This window comes from Enhydra lutris, unplaced genomic scaffold, assembly GCF_002288905.1.
Source record: "Enhydra lutris kenyoni isolate GAN:26980312 unplaced genomic scaffold, ASM228890v2 scaffoldscaffold45, whole genome shotgun sequence".
NCBI classification, from domain to species: domain Eukaryota; kingdom Metazoa; phylum Chordata; class Mammalia; order Carnivora; family Mustelidae; genus Enhydra; species Enhydra lutris.
Window position 1 is genome coordinate 4,820,359 of NW_019154129.1, and position 12,862 is coordinate 4,833,220.

Below are 12,862 nucleotides of genomic sequence, written 5' to 3' on the forward strand. Positions count from 1 at the left end.
TTTTTTTTTTTTTTTTTTTTTTTTTTTTTTTTTTTTTTTGGTGGGAGTCATTTGACAACTTACCTAGAAGCCAAAGCCATTGTGCAAGCGTGATCAGAGATGCAGGGTCATGAGCTCCCTTTTTGTTCACCTTTTGGGAAATCTGACATCATTGGAAGTCCTGGAACTCTGGTTCCAACTCCTGTAATAAAAAAATAGGCTCCTAATAGCTTCTCCCCATTGGTTCTACCCACCCACCTTCTCTCTCTTTCACTGATGACCTTGGGCCTTTGTAGCCCTCATACCCTTATCTTTCCTTCACTTGGCTAATCCCTACTCATGCTTCAAGAAAGTCTCTCTCTCTCTCTCTTTTTTTTTTTCAGGAAATGTCTCTTTTTTGGGAGCCATTCCCAAGCCTGTAGACTAGGCTAAATCCTTCCGGTACCATGGAGCACTGTGGGTATCTTTCCTTAATCCCTATAATTGCAGTTTGCTTTAATGACTGTCTCCTCGTCATCCAGGAGGCCCTCTCAAATAATAATTTTCAAAAAGTCGAAAAGATGACTTTCATACAAATATAAATTGAGCACAGGTCAGGATTTTTATTCCACTGTTTAGTGAAGAAATCAGTAAAAAGGTAAAACTTACTCAAGGAATATTTTGAAGAACTAGGTATTTACAGGCGTTTTGGAAAGAGGAAATTAGAATAAGATTAATGGGTTAGATAAAATGGAGTCATGTCCTATAGGACAGTGGGACTGTAACCTTTAAGCCTGTCTTTTCCCCTGCGTAGAAATCTGGAAGATGCCACGCAGCTTCACAGTATTTGATCTGTAATCAGAGAATAAAAAGCAAAGTCAACACGGATACATTCTCTAAGAGAATTCAATAAATCTTGAGTGAGCAGAATTCTTAGTGCTGTTATGTGATATCAATAGGAGATGCTATGATATTTATTTATTTATTTTTTTGTCCTTATTTCTGAATTTTGGATATTTTTTTCTTACCAGTCTGTATCGTCAGAGCCCCTTTTGTGATGGTGCACTAACATCTAACTTAACAGTTGGCATAGGATATTTGTTATGTTCAAGATTTGGTGGAGAAGTTGCCACCTACCTACTGAAATTAATTTGCTACTATGTAGCAAATTAATTTGATGCGTGTATTAGTCAGCTCAGGGTGCCAGAACAAAATGCCTCAGACGGGATGGCTTAAATAGCAGAAATTTATTTTCTTGCAGTTCTAGAGGCTAGAAGTCCCAAGATCAAGGTTCTCACTGTTAGGTCCCTAATCAAAGGAGCGAGACTGATACAAAGCGAAGGTCAAGCAAAGCTTTATTTCGCGCCAAGCATCGAGAATCAAACCAACCAGTCAGGGCCATTTCTTACAAAGAGGCGACCCCTCCCAGCCTCCCAGACTAACTTTTATAGAGCAAAGGCCATGTGGTTGAGCCTGGCCACACACAGGTGGCCAATGAGATTGTCACACACAGAGAAAGCTGCACAGTCATGCTAGGTCACACACGGGTGGCCAATTGAATTTCAATTTACCCTAGTAGATATATGCGTGCCCCACTGATTGGATGTCTCCACCTGGCCTGACCCACCCTTGTATCTGGGCTTTTGCTACCTGGGACTGGTTTCCCAGACTTGCTTTTAAGTAAGTTTCTCTGGGAGGGGCAGGGTCAATCTAAGTTTACTGCATAAACAACAAAATGGCTCCCTCTGGCTAAGTAGGCCCTTACACTCACTATGTCCTCACATGGCCTTTCCTCAGTGTGTATACAGAGAGAGAGAGGAGAGAGCTCCCTAGTGTCTCTTCCCAGGAAGGGCACTAGTCCTGTTGTATCAGGGCCCCACCTTTATGACCTCATTGAACCTTAACTTGTTCCTTACTCCAAGTACAATTACACTGGACAGTTAGGGCGTCAACATATGAAAGGGGTATTTACATACATTATGTATTATGTACATACATTATATATTACATACATTATGTACTATGTTACAATAACGTAATTCAGTCCCAATTTTTGTGGGTTGAATTGAGTTGAATCAAGTGTGAATCAGTTTTTTTAAATAATTTTTTAAAAGATTTTTATTCATTTATTTGACAGAGAGAGAGAGAGATCACAAGTACTTAGAGAAGCAGGCAGAGAGAGAAGGGGAAGCAGGCTCCTTGCCAAGCAGAGAGCCCGATCTGATGCGGGGGCTCTATCCCAGGACCCTGAGATTATGACCTGAGCCTAAGGCAGAAGCTTAACCCACAGAGCCACCCAGGCACCCCAAGTGTGAATCAGTTTATTCACTTTTATACATGACAGACTTTCAAGGCTTCTTATTCTAGATAAACTGTGCAGGCCTCACTATTAAATTGGAGCCTGTCCCCTTCTATTATCCCTCTCTCTTATGGATATGCAACAGTTTGTAGAGATCAGTATTAAGCAGTGCAAGAAGGCTTTTCTCCTCTTGCGTGGGACCCAGTAATATCTGTTGGCTATAAAATAGCTTAGCAGATGTCTGTCATTTTATGTCTACTCAATATTTGTTCCCTCTTCTTCTGGTATCAGATGCTCCATTGTCCTCTGGGGAACCACACCTGCCCTGATCTCAATCCACATGACTCAGGAGGGTTCACCCCATTCTCATTTGTAGCAGTAGCCAAGAGACTGGGGTATGACCCATCAGAACACAATGACCTGTTAGACCTGATTGGTTCACGGTTGGGCATGTGGTTTGACCTGAGACAATCACAGCCTTACCTTGGACGTTTTCTAGAGCTATCAAGAAATAGTCTTTCTCTTTTCTTGTAGGGATGCTCAGCTTTTATACCATAAATAGAAAAAAGCTGCCTTTTGCAGCCTTATTGTGATATCCTTAGAATGAGGCTACTGAATGCTGGTTCCCCAAAATATCACCAAAGCAACCTGCAGATAAGACAAGACAGAGTTAAGACAGAGATAAGACAGAGTTAAGCTGATTTTTATTCTATAAAGGTGAATATTACCTTGACAGAATATGAGTAGCATCTCAAAGGAGTGAGGAGAAAATTGAGATATTTATTGAGATGTTGAAGTCAATTTAAGGTGGATCCCTAATGTTAGAATCAGTAAGGGGGCGACTTACTAATTAGAATTAGTAGAGGGTGGCTCAGTCAGTTAAGTGTCCGACCCTTGATTTCAGCTCAGGTCACGATCTCAGGGTCCTGAGATTGACATCCACATCTCGCTCTTTGCTAGGAGTCAAGCCTGCGTGAGATTCTCTTTCTCACTCACCTCCTGCCCCTACTTCTCTCTCTCTCTCTCTCTCTCTCAAATAAATAAAGAAATCTTGTTAAAGATCAGTAAGAATTGTGATATAATAGTTTTGGCTTGGTGGACCCAACAAGATCAGAAATTTGAGATGAGGGGTCCAGAGAGTCTTGGGTATACACTATTGTTTAATGCTTTCTATTGAAGACTTGATGGGTCTTTTGTCAAGTTCCCTGGACAAACAATACAGTTATTCACAACTTTCATCTTGGTGGGCAGGTATTTCTTGGAACAGTAACATTACGTTGATGGATACAGTGAAATAGTAAAGTCATATTAACGCAGATGGCGAGCTGTGAGTATGGATGGTTTTAGTACTCCAAGTCAATATGGTGGAAAGCAGAGAGATGAAAGCAATGATTCCTTTTGGCAGTATTTGCATTTCCAAATCCAGGCATATTGAAGCCAGAATGTGGAATGTGGAAAACTGAATCTTTCTCTCTCTCTGTATTAGAATCACACATTCATGTCCTTTATCATGCAACCACAATTTTATTACCTCTTAATAAATGGGGTAGATTAGATTTCCCAACTTTGCTGATGTTTGGCCAGTCAGTTGGCTGGGCTTGGCCGGTAGAATGCGGGAAGGAGTGATGGTTGCCAGTTTCTAGCATTTTCCATTTCTGGCAACCATTCCTAAAGCATTCCAGTTCTACTCACCCCTTGTGAGCTCCTGTGATCAGTCTTGAAATGATCAGGTTCCAAGTTGCCACTACCTCTTTGACCGGACCTCAGACTGAAGAACCATGGAGCTGCAGAACTAACCAGAAGTCCTGAGTTCAGTCTGACCCGCCCAAACCCAACCTCTGTCAGTCCAAATGTGGCTGGCTGTCCCATATACCTATGAGAAAGAAAGATTAAAAGTTAACTTTTGTTTTTGAAAGCCATTGAAATTTAGATGTTGTTTGCGACACAGTACAAAGTTACTACCATTTGGAGTTCACTCTTGGACTTTTAGGTACATGATCCAATAAAGTCTTCATGTTCCTTTAATAAGTTTTGAGTTGGAACTTTGCTATTTGTTGTTTTCTTGTTTATTTATTTATTGGGAGCCTGTTTTTTTTTTTTTCTTTTTAAGATTTTATTTATTTATTTGTCAGAGAGAGAGAGTGAGCACAGGCAGACAGAGTGGCAGGCAGAGGCAGAGGGAGAAGCAGGCTCCCCACAGAACAAGGAGCCCGATGTGGGACTCCATCCCAGGACGCTAGGATCATGACCTGAGCCGAAGGCAGCTGCTTAACCAACTGAGCCACCCAGGCGTCCCTGGGAGCCTGTTTTTAATAGTAGTTTTGTTATGTATTAACTAGAAGAGTTTTCTCCATTAGCATCTTTTTTTTTGTTTTAAAGATTTTATTTATTTATTTGACAGACAGAGATCTACAAGTAGGCAGAGAGGCAGGGAGAGAGAGGAGGAAGCAGGCTCCCCACTGAGCAGAGAGCCCGATGCAGGGCTCGATCCCAGGACCCTGGGATCATGACCCAAGCCGAAGGCAGAGGCTTTAACCCACTGAGCCACCCAGGCGCCCCTCCATTAGCATCTTTTTATGGCATAGCGTTACTTTTGGCTTGAGCCTCTAAGACATCTGGGTCTTTCTCAGGGGAACCACGGACTAGCCTGATGCTCTTCATTTTGTACCTGAGCAATTGATTTTTTTTAAGGCAATATTTATCCCTGTTAATGCTCATCTTCTGGCGTGTGCCCAGTGTTCCAGTCTATTGAGATCTTTCTCAATTTGATTCTTACATTCTGGGGATTAGCTGTCCCATTCAGCATTTTGTCAAACACAAATTGGATCAGCATGACCATGAGAGCCTCCTCCAAACCCTTCATTTCACTATAATGATCTTGTGGTGTTGCATTAAGACTGACCCCAACCCACACAAATAATCATCATTTAGTCCAGGTGTTCTCGATGACTGCCCACAAGACAGAAATATCTTTCAGCTCATTGTTTGAAGTCAGGAGATACTATGTAGCATATAGATACCTATAGATATAGATATTATATAGATACTGTGTAGCAGTGGCCTGAAGCAAATCTTCCCTGATAATATTTTTCATATCTATCCACAATGGCATGACCCACTTTTCAAGTCAGTGGGTGGGTATCTTTATCTCTCCTGAAAAAATAAAATGGCCCAGCTGCTGAGTTTCTAGTCCCGCCCCTGATAAAAACCCATTGACCTTGAGTGAGTCGCTTATAACTTTCCTCTGACTGTGATACCATGACTTGGACAGGATCTCTAAAAACCAATTCAAGTCCAAAAGAACAAGGCAGTTGTGGACTTACAAACACATCCAACCAACCTCTGCCTTCTAGACTGACTGTGTGTAAGGCACATTTAAAAAATCTGGGGAATGTGCCTCCCGTCAGAATTTCCCTATACATTCCCCAATCTAGCATTTCACTGTGTTGCAATTTTCTGTTAGCTTGTTTATTTGTCCTCCTTATCTTTGGGCTTTTTGAGAGCAAGGATGAAGTTAATGTAGTTGTCACAACACCTAATATCATTTCTGGCACATAGTAGGTACTTAGTAAATATGTGCTTGGTTGAATGAACGGAGCTTGTTCTGAGGCTCTGTGTGCGTGTGTGTCTGTGTGTTTGTGTTAGAACAGCTGGATAATGTTCATCATTAGCCTGAAGCATTGGCTAATGTTAAATTTAAATTAAAATATACTCTTGGGTGACTACATCTTCAATTTCATGGTTGATTCCTTTGTGATTGACTTATTAAGTTAAAGCAGGAGTTGCACACTAAAATACCTCGCGGGGCCAGGAAGGAAACATAATAAATGAGAATGGTTAGGTCCAACCGGAAAATACCCAGTATCTTCACAGGAATGGATATGCACTGCTGCTAGATAGTCTACTTTTCAGAGTGGGAGGGGTTTTTTTGTTTTGTTTTTGTTTTAGCTTTCTTAGTTACAAAATGTGCTCTAAAAAATGCAAAAATTCCTGATTTTTAGATTTTTTTTTTAGCGGTTGCAAGCTTTAGAACATAATTTAAAATATTATGGGGCCAAATAAACACATCTGTAGCCTAGATACAACTCACAGGCCATCAATCTGAGAAAGAGAGTTAAATGTTTTACATCTCAAATGGTATTTTAGTTTACAATGAATATTTAATTTACAATGAATAACCTTGGATACATCAAACACATATCAAATATGCTTATTGTGGAACAATACAAAGCCTGTAACAGTGGTAAGAATTCAGTTAAGGGCCAGTTTAGAGATCTGAGGATAGATTGCAGTGGGCACACATCACCGAGGGTTCCCACATAGCAATTTACAGGAAAGATTAATTTTGGAATTAAAGATCAGTCTCCAACAACTTGCACACGTATTATATTAAATGAGGCAGATACCTTGAGTCAGTCTTATTTCCAAATAACTAATCTCCATTATGGTTGAAAAGCTCCAACCACACCCCATGACCTTGCCCCACCATGTCCTCCATGGTTAGACATTAATATTCATTGAGGGAGATGGGTCTCTTAATTGCTTATAGCTTTCAGCCCATCAGTCATGGTTCTTGGTTCATCCCACCCAGTTTAGTAACTACTAGTCAAGCCTGTTGAAATTATCTGATGTATTTGCCAAAATAGAAACTGGCCTGGCTCCTCAGAAAAATGGCCACGTTAATCAAACCCTACAACTCTCAGCAAGCAGAAATCCATCCGAGGGTTTCATTTTATTAACCATTAACTGAAAAACATATTTAATATTCATGCCCGTTGACCCTAGATATCCAATTGATAAAATATCACATAGCGTTAAAACACACACAACAAGATAGTCAAGTAACTCTGCAGGGTTATGTCTAAAAGGACTACAATGACATGGACAGAGCTAGAGAGGATTAGGCTAAGCAAAATAAGTCCGTCAGAGAAAGACAAATGCCACATGATTTCACTCATGTGGAATTTAAGAAACAAAACAATCATAGGAGAAAGAGGCAAACCAAGAAACAAGACTCTTAACTATATAGAATAAGCTGATGGTTACCATTGGGGAGTTGGGTGGAGGGATGGGTGAAGTAAGTGTTGGGGATTTAGGAGGGCATAAGCACTGGGTGATGTATGGCAGTGTTGAGTCACTGTATTGTACCCCTGAAACTAATATAACACTGTATGTTAACTAACCAGAATTTAAATAAACACCTTATAAGAAAATAAAAGGACTGTTGTGTCTCAGGTTTTGCCTCCCTGGGAATCTGAATTTAATTCAGGATTTATTAATAATAAATTGAAACTTTATTTCAATTTATTCATTTTAAATTAATAATAAATTAATAATAAAATGAACACGACTTCCTTATGATTTAATTAATTAAATAAACAAAAATATATCTAGCGATCAATAATGTTAATTACTAAAGGTAGAATTCTAGATTCCTGAGAGTGTGAATTCCAGTAAGGGCAGAAATGGTGGGAGAATGAAGACATGGGGAACCGAGTGGAGTGTAAAAATGGTGTGCTCACCCACAGTTGGAGTCTGATCACTTATGCCAGTGCCTGCCAATTTGTAGAGACGAGTGGGGATGCTCTGTTAAGGATGATTTCAAGACCACATGCTGATTTAGGAGGGAAGACTACTGTAATGGATTAGTAATGCCTGCTACTGGCATATGTAATGGATTAGTAATGTCTGGTACTGGCATAGAAGTAAGGGATGGTGGTTTGCATGCCGCATCTATGCTCTCTGCGGCCTAAGTAGAATAACTAGAATGTTTACATAAAATTGTCAGAAGTCTTAATTTTCCTGGGACAGTCTCAGTTTATGCCTGTCATGTCAATTAATCCCTGTTAATTATGCACCATCCCTCCTTCATTTTCACGAGTATCCTAGTCTGGATAATAAGTGATAGATAACCACCCAGGAAAAATTTTTGTGTGATTATCATTAGCTCATTTTCTTACTCAAGAAATATTCCTAAATCCCCTTCTGTTGCACTTTGATCATTCATGATTAACCACAATCTTCTTTTCCCTAGATCAGGATTTTCTCAATATTCTACTCAAAACATCTCAGCAAGACAGCCTTTGCTTCTTTAGGCACATGAGTGATTCCCCACTTCCCATCCATAGCACTCTCTGATATATTCTGGAATACAACCATGAGATCGCACTCCTCAGTCACTCCTATATCTCTGATCTGATCATTTGCCCCACCTTCCTCCCCACAATAGCTCCTTTAAAAAAAAAAAAAATTAACCTCTCTTTTGAGTGGAGCTCATTTGTGTTTTGTGCCATACCAGGTTTCCTGTCTGCGTCAAAGAGTGTTGATTTTTAAAACCCAGATTAGCAAAAGACTGAAGAAATGCGTGTCTCAGATTTTTGGCCATGAGAGATTCCTGGGACTTTAAGATCTTTGCTTGTTTCTGGATTTTATGTTTGGATTCCCAAGGATGGAGCCTGGGTCCTTTAAAACAAACACCTACTACAACGGAAGTTCCAAGCTGTCTTTGTGCTAACAGACACAGCAGTCAGTTTGTTTGCTATGAGCAAGCTCTAGGATAAGCCAGTTTCACAACCTCAGGGATAGTAACATTTGGAGCCGGATAATTCTTTATGGGACTGTATAGGTGGTGTGCAGTGACATGCCTCGCCTCTTTACTCACTGGATGCGTGTAGCACTCCCACTCCCCCAGATGTGAACAAAATCATCTCTGGACATGGCCAGATACCCTGGAGGGGAGGCAGAGTTGCTGCCTGGTAGTAAATGGGGAATAGGCGCCCTGAATATCATGACAAAGAAACTCACTCTTTCTGTCCTCGAACAAGTCGTATGGGCAGAAACATTGGCAAGTAAGTATGGTACAAAAATCCTTAAGTGCCCAGGTAAGGGTTTGGCAGAAGTATTGTGAAAGCCAAAGAAGGAAGGATGGATGTGCTTCTGGACAGTCAAATAAGGCTTTACAGAAGATGGGTCTTTGGGGCTTCAGATGATAATTCAGTACTCTCCGAGTGGGACGGAAGGGAAGAACATTTGAAGAAGAGGAACAACATATGTAAAGGTGCTGACGTACAAAGGTTAATGTGTTTGAAACAGTAAGGGGGCCCCTGGGTGGCTCTGTCAGTTAAGGGTCTGACCCTTGACTTCAGCTCAGGTCATGATCTCAGGGTCATGAGATGGAGCCTTGCATCAGGCTCCATGCTGGGCGTGGAACCTGCTTAAGATTCTCTCTTGTGCTCTCTCTCTGCCCCACCCCCCCCCCCCCTCTTGTCCTTTTTCTAAAAAAAAAAAAAAAAAAAAGAGAAAGAAAAGAAACAGTAGAAAGTCTAGAGGGGACGGAGAGAGGAGTACATTGGGGAGCGTGTCAGGGAGTCAGAGATGGCAGGGACAGATTCAAGCCCAGTCTTGAGACTTACTAGGAAATGGAGTTGCACTTTGTCAACGGAGCAGCGGAGAATCACAGAAGACTAACAAGGGATATGGTCAGATCTGGATTTTAGAGAGATGACTTGGGTGTTGGTTAGAAGCAGGACAACAAGGTGAACATTGTCTTTGGAATCAGGCTGCCCTGGGCTGGGGGCTTGTTCTGCCATTGACTTGCCTGTGGGACCCTGGGCAAGCCGTTCCTTTTCTTTAAATCCCTGTTTCCTCCTCTCCAAAATGAGGATGATAACCCCCTCTACCCCCCTGGCTTGTTGTAAGGATTAAGCGAGTTAATCCGTGTAATGCTCGTAGAATATTTGGATGTAACTGAAGCTCATTAAATAATTATTCTTTTCAGATTGCAAAGGGGAGCAGGGCTTGCAACTGAAGGCAGGGAGGCCAGTCTAGAGGAGGGAGTAAAGCATGACGGGGGCATGAGACAGCACAGCAACTGAGCGATGGGTCAGAGAGGAGTTAGTTCCCACCTGAATTGAGTTGACTCAAGAAGTTTGCATTCTTCATGCTTCCAGCAGCAAGGGACCCCGTTCTCCAAACAGACACACCATCCCTGGATATCCCACCACATCCACCTCTGGACAGTCCTCTGCAGGAAATTTCCACCACTTCCAACCTCCCTTGACAATGTGAACTTATTACCTGATCGCTCTTTGTTCAGAAAGAGTTAATTAAATGTGGATCCACAATTGAAGAGTACATCTTAATATCATTCTGCCTTGTCTGAGTTTTCCCTTCTTTTCTGCAGCCTACCTTCTGTTCTGAGAAAGAGGAACTACAAATGACCTGTTTCAGGACCAAATAACAATAGAGTGGAGATTCATTAAGACAGTGCTGATGGCGGCTATAGTCCCCAAATGGAGAAACAGCCTAGAGGATTTCAATTTTCTACCAGTTTTCTGACCTCAATTTACAAGGCAGAATTAAGTTCTGGAAACCAGAGAACAGGAAAAAGAAAAAATAATGGAACTACTGGCTTTTAATCACTGGTAGAATCATGAGGAGTTAGTAGACCTCTAACCTTATCATTCAGTTCTCTCTTTTAAAGAGAATTTTATCAGGAGCAAATAGCTGGATGTGATTGCTATTTCTTTTCATTTTCAAAATGTATTCTTTCAAAGATATTTAAAAAAATCATGTGCCACGGCAGTGCCACGTCTTGGGATAACAGTGATAAACAAGACCAGCCTAGTCCTTGTGCTCTCAGAGCTTACTTTCAGGGAGAGCCAGACAACAAAGAGGGGCTACTAGGAAAATTGTGACAATTACTATAAAGAAAATGAGCCAACTTCTTTTTATGTAGTTCAAGGAAATGAAACCCAATTTTAAACAAGATTCTTAGGGGCTTTTCCCCCCCACATCATAAGCGTATGAAGCTGACAGACAATTTTGTACCCACCTGTGACAATTTTTGGAATTGACTTAAATTGATTGAGTCGTGGGTTAATGACCCAGAGTTATTATTTGCTTTGCTGCCTATCTAGAAAGTCAGGGCTCAGAAAAAGAAAAGGGAAACTTTTCTTTGTTTTAGGTTCTCCAGAGGTAGATGAAGTCTGATTTCTTAGGGCATCTTGGAAGAATTTTAGCAACAATAGTTAAGAGGGAGGGCCCTGAAGTCAGATGCTGGGTCCAAACCCGGCTCTACCGCTTAATAGCGTGCAACTTTGGGCAGGCTCGTTCACCTTCCCGTGCTGTCCCAGTTTATGAAATGGGATGCTATTCCACTTCTTAGAGCCGAATGAGGTGATGCATAAAAAGCTTAGCAAAGTGTCTGACACATGTGACATATTAAAGAAAGAATAGAGCAGATAAAGGAGGTTTGCTATTTTGCTGGGTGGGGTGGAGGTTACTAACCAGGTCTCTGCGCTGTTGCCTCTGGCAGCAAGAGATAGTAGGTTCAAATCCAAGTTTTGCAGCTCCTAGCTCTATGAGTCTGGGCAATTCATTTCACTCTCTAAAGCCCAGCTTTGTCCTCTGCAAAATAGGGATAACAATGATCATAGACTTCCAGACTTCGTGGTGGGGATAGGAAGAGATGTTTGTAAACCATCGTTCTCAATGCATGGTGGACATCATCATCATCATCATCGTCATCAGGGCCAATTCTTTTTCTGTGTAGCATGAGTTTTCCATTTTTATCTGCCTTAGGTTGTGTTGCTTAGAAGCAGAATTTGCAATTGGGGTTCTTGTGCAAATGGTTATTTGAGTGAGTGCTGTCAGGACAAACTCGACGTGCAGTAAGAGAAACAGGAGGGGGTCGGAAAGGTGGGATGCAAGGAAGTGGTTTCAGGTGATGCCTAGATTTAGCTGGGTCGTACAGGGAGCTCTAGTGTGGGAACTGTAGCACGGAGTTTGCCCTATCCATCCAGGGAGCTGGGCTTTATACCCCTGTATCAGTCAGTCATTGGTTGCTGGCCACTCCGGGGAGAAGGACCTCATTCCCCAGACATGCTGGTGAGAAGGCATCTACCGACGCAGGGCAGTCCTCCGGAGAAGCGTGCGGTAGGAGACCTTTGCAGCCAGCAGCACAGCAGCTGGGAGGTGACTGCACAGGCCTTGCATTGAGGATTTGGGAGGGACACCAAGAGCACTTCTGTACCTTTCTAAGCACTTTGATTTTCTTCTGGGGGTCCCCTCCCCTACTCTCATTCTGATCCCAGTTCATGGTGACCCGAGAACTGGATGTGTCTAGCCATCGAGATTGTTTCCGGGATCATCATGGGATCTCATTAAGCCAATGAGACCCCAAGAAACTTTTGCTAGGTGTGAAGACTGGGAGAGAGCTTCCGGCTCCTTTCTGCAAATAGGGCGAGCAATTACGGGTTTACAAGTTGGGCCAGCCGGGGTCCAAACATGGGGAAGGAGAATGAAGACAGCCTAGTGAATGGTAGTCTGGTGATGGAAACCAGGGAGCACCTAACCAAGTCCCTGGATCAAGACATGCCTGAAGATTATTCTACCCTTGTACATCCAAGTTAAGCGAGCCCATTTTTTCCCCTCCCTTTTGGTTACTTCTCTGAGCTGGGAGTTGTTGGTTCCTGGAACACTTGAGTCCTGACTGATATCATCACTGTAAGGGACCTGGGAGCATGATGCAAATGAGAAGCAGTCGATCAATTTATAGAATCATTGTTGTTATGTAAATAAAGTTCTCTTTTGACTGAGTGAACA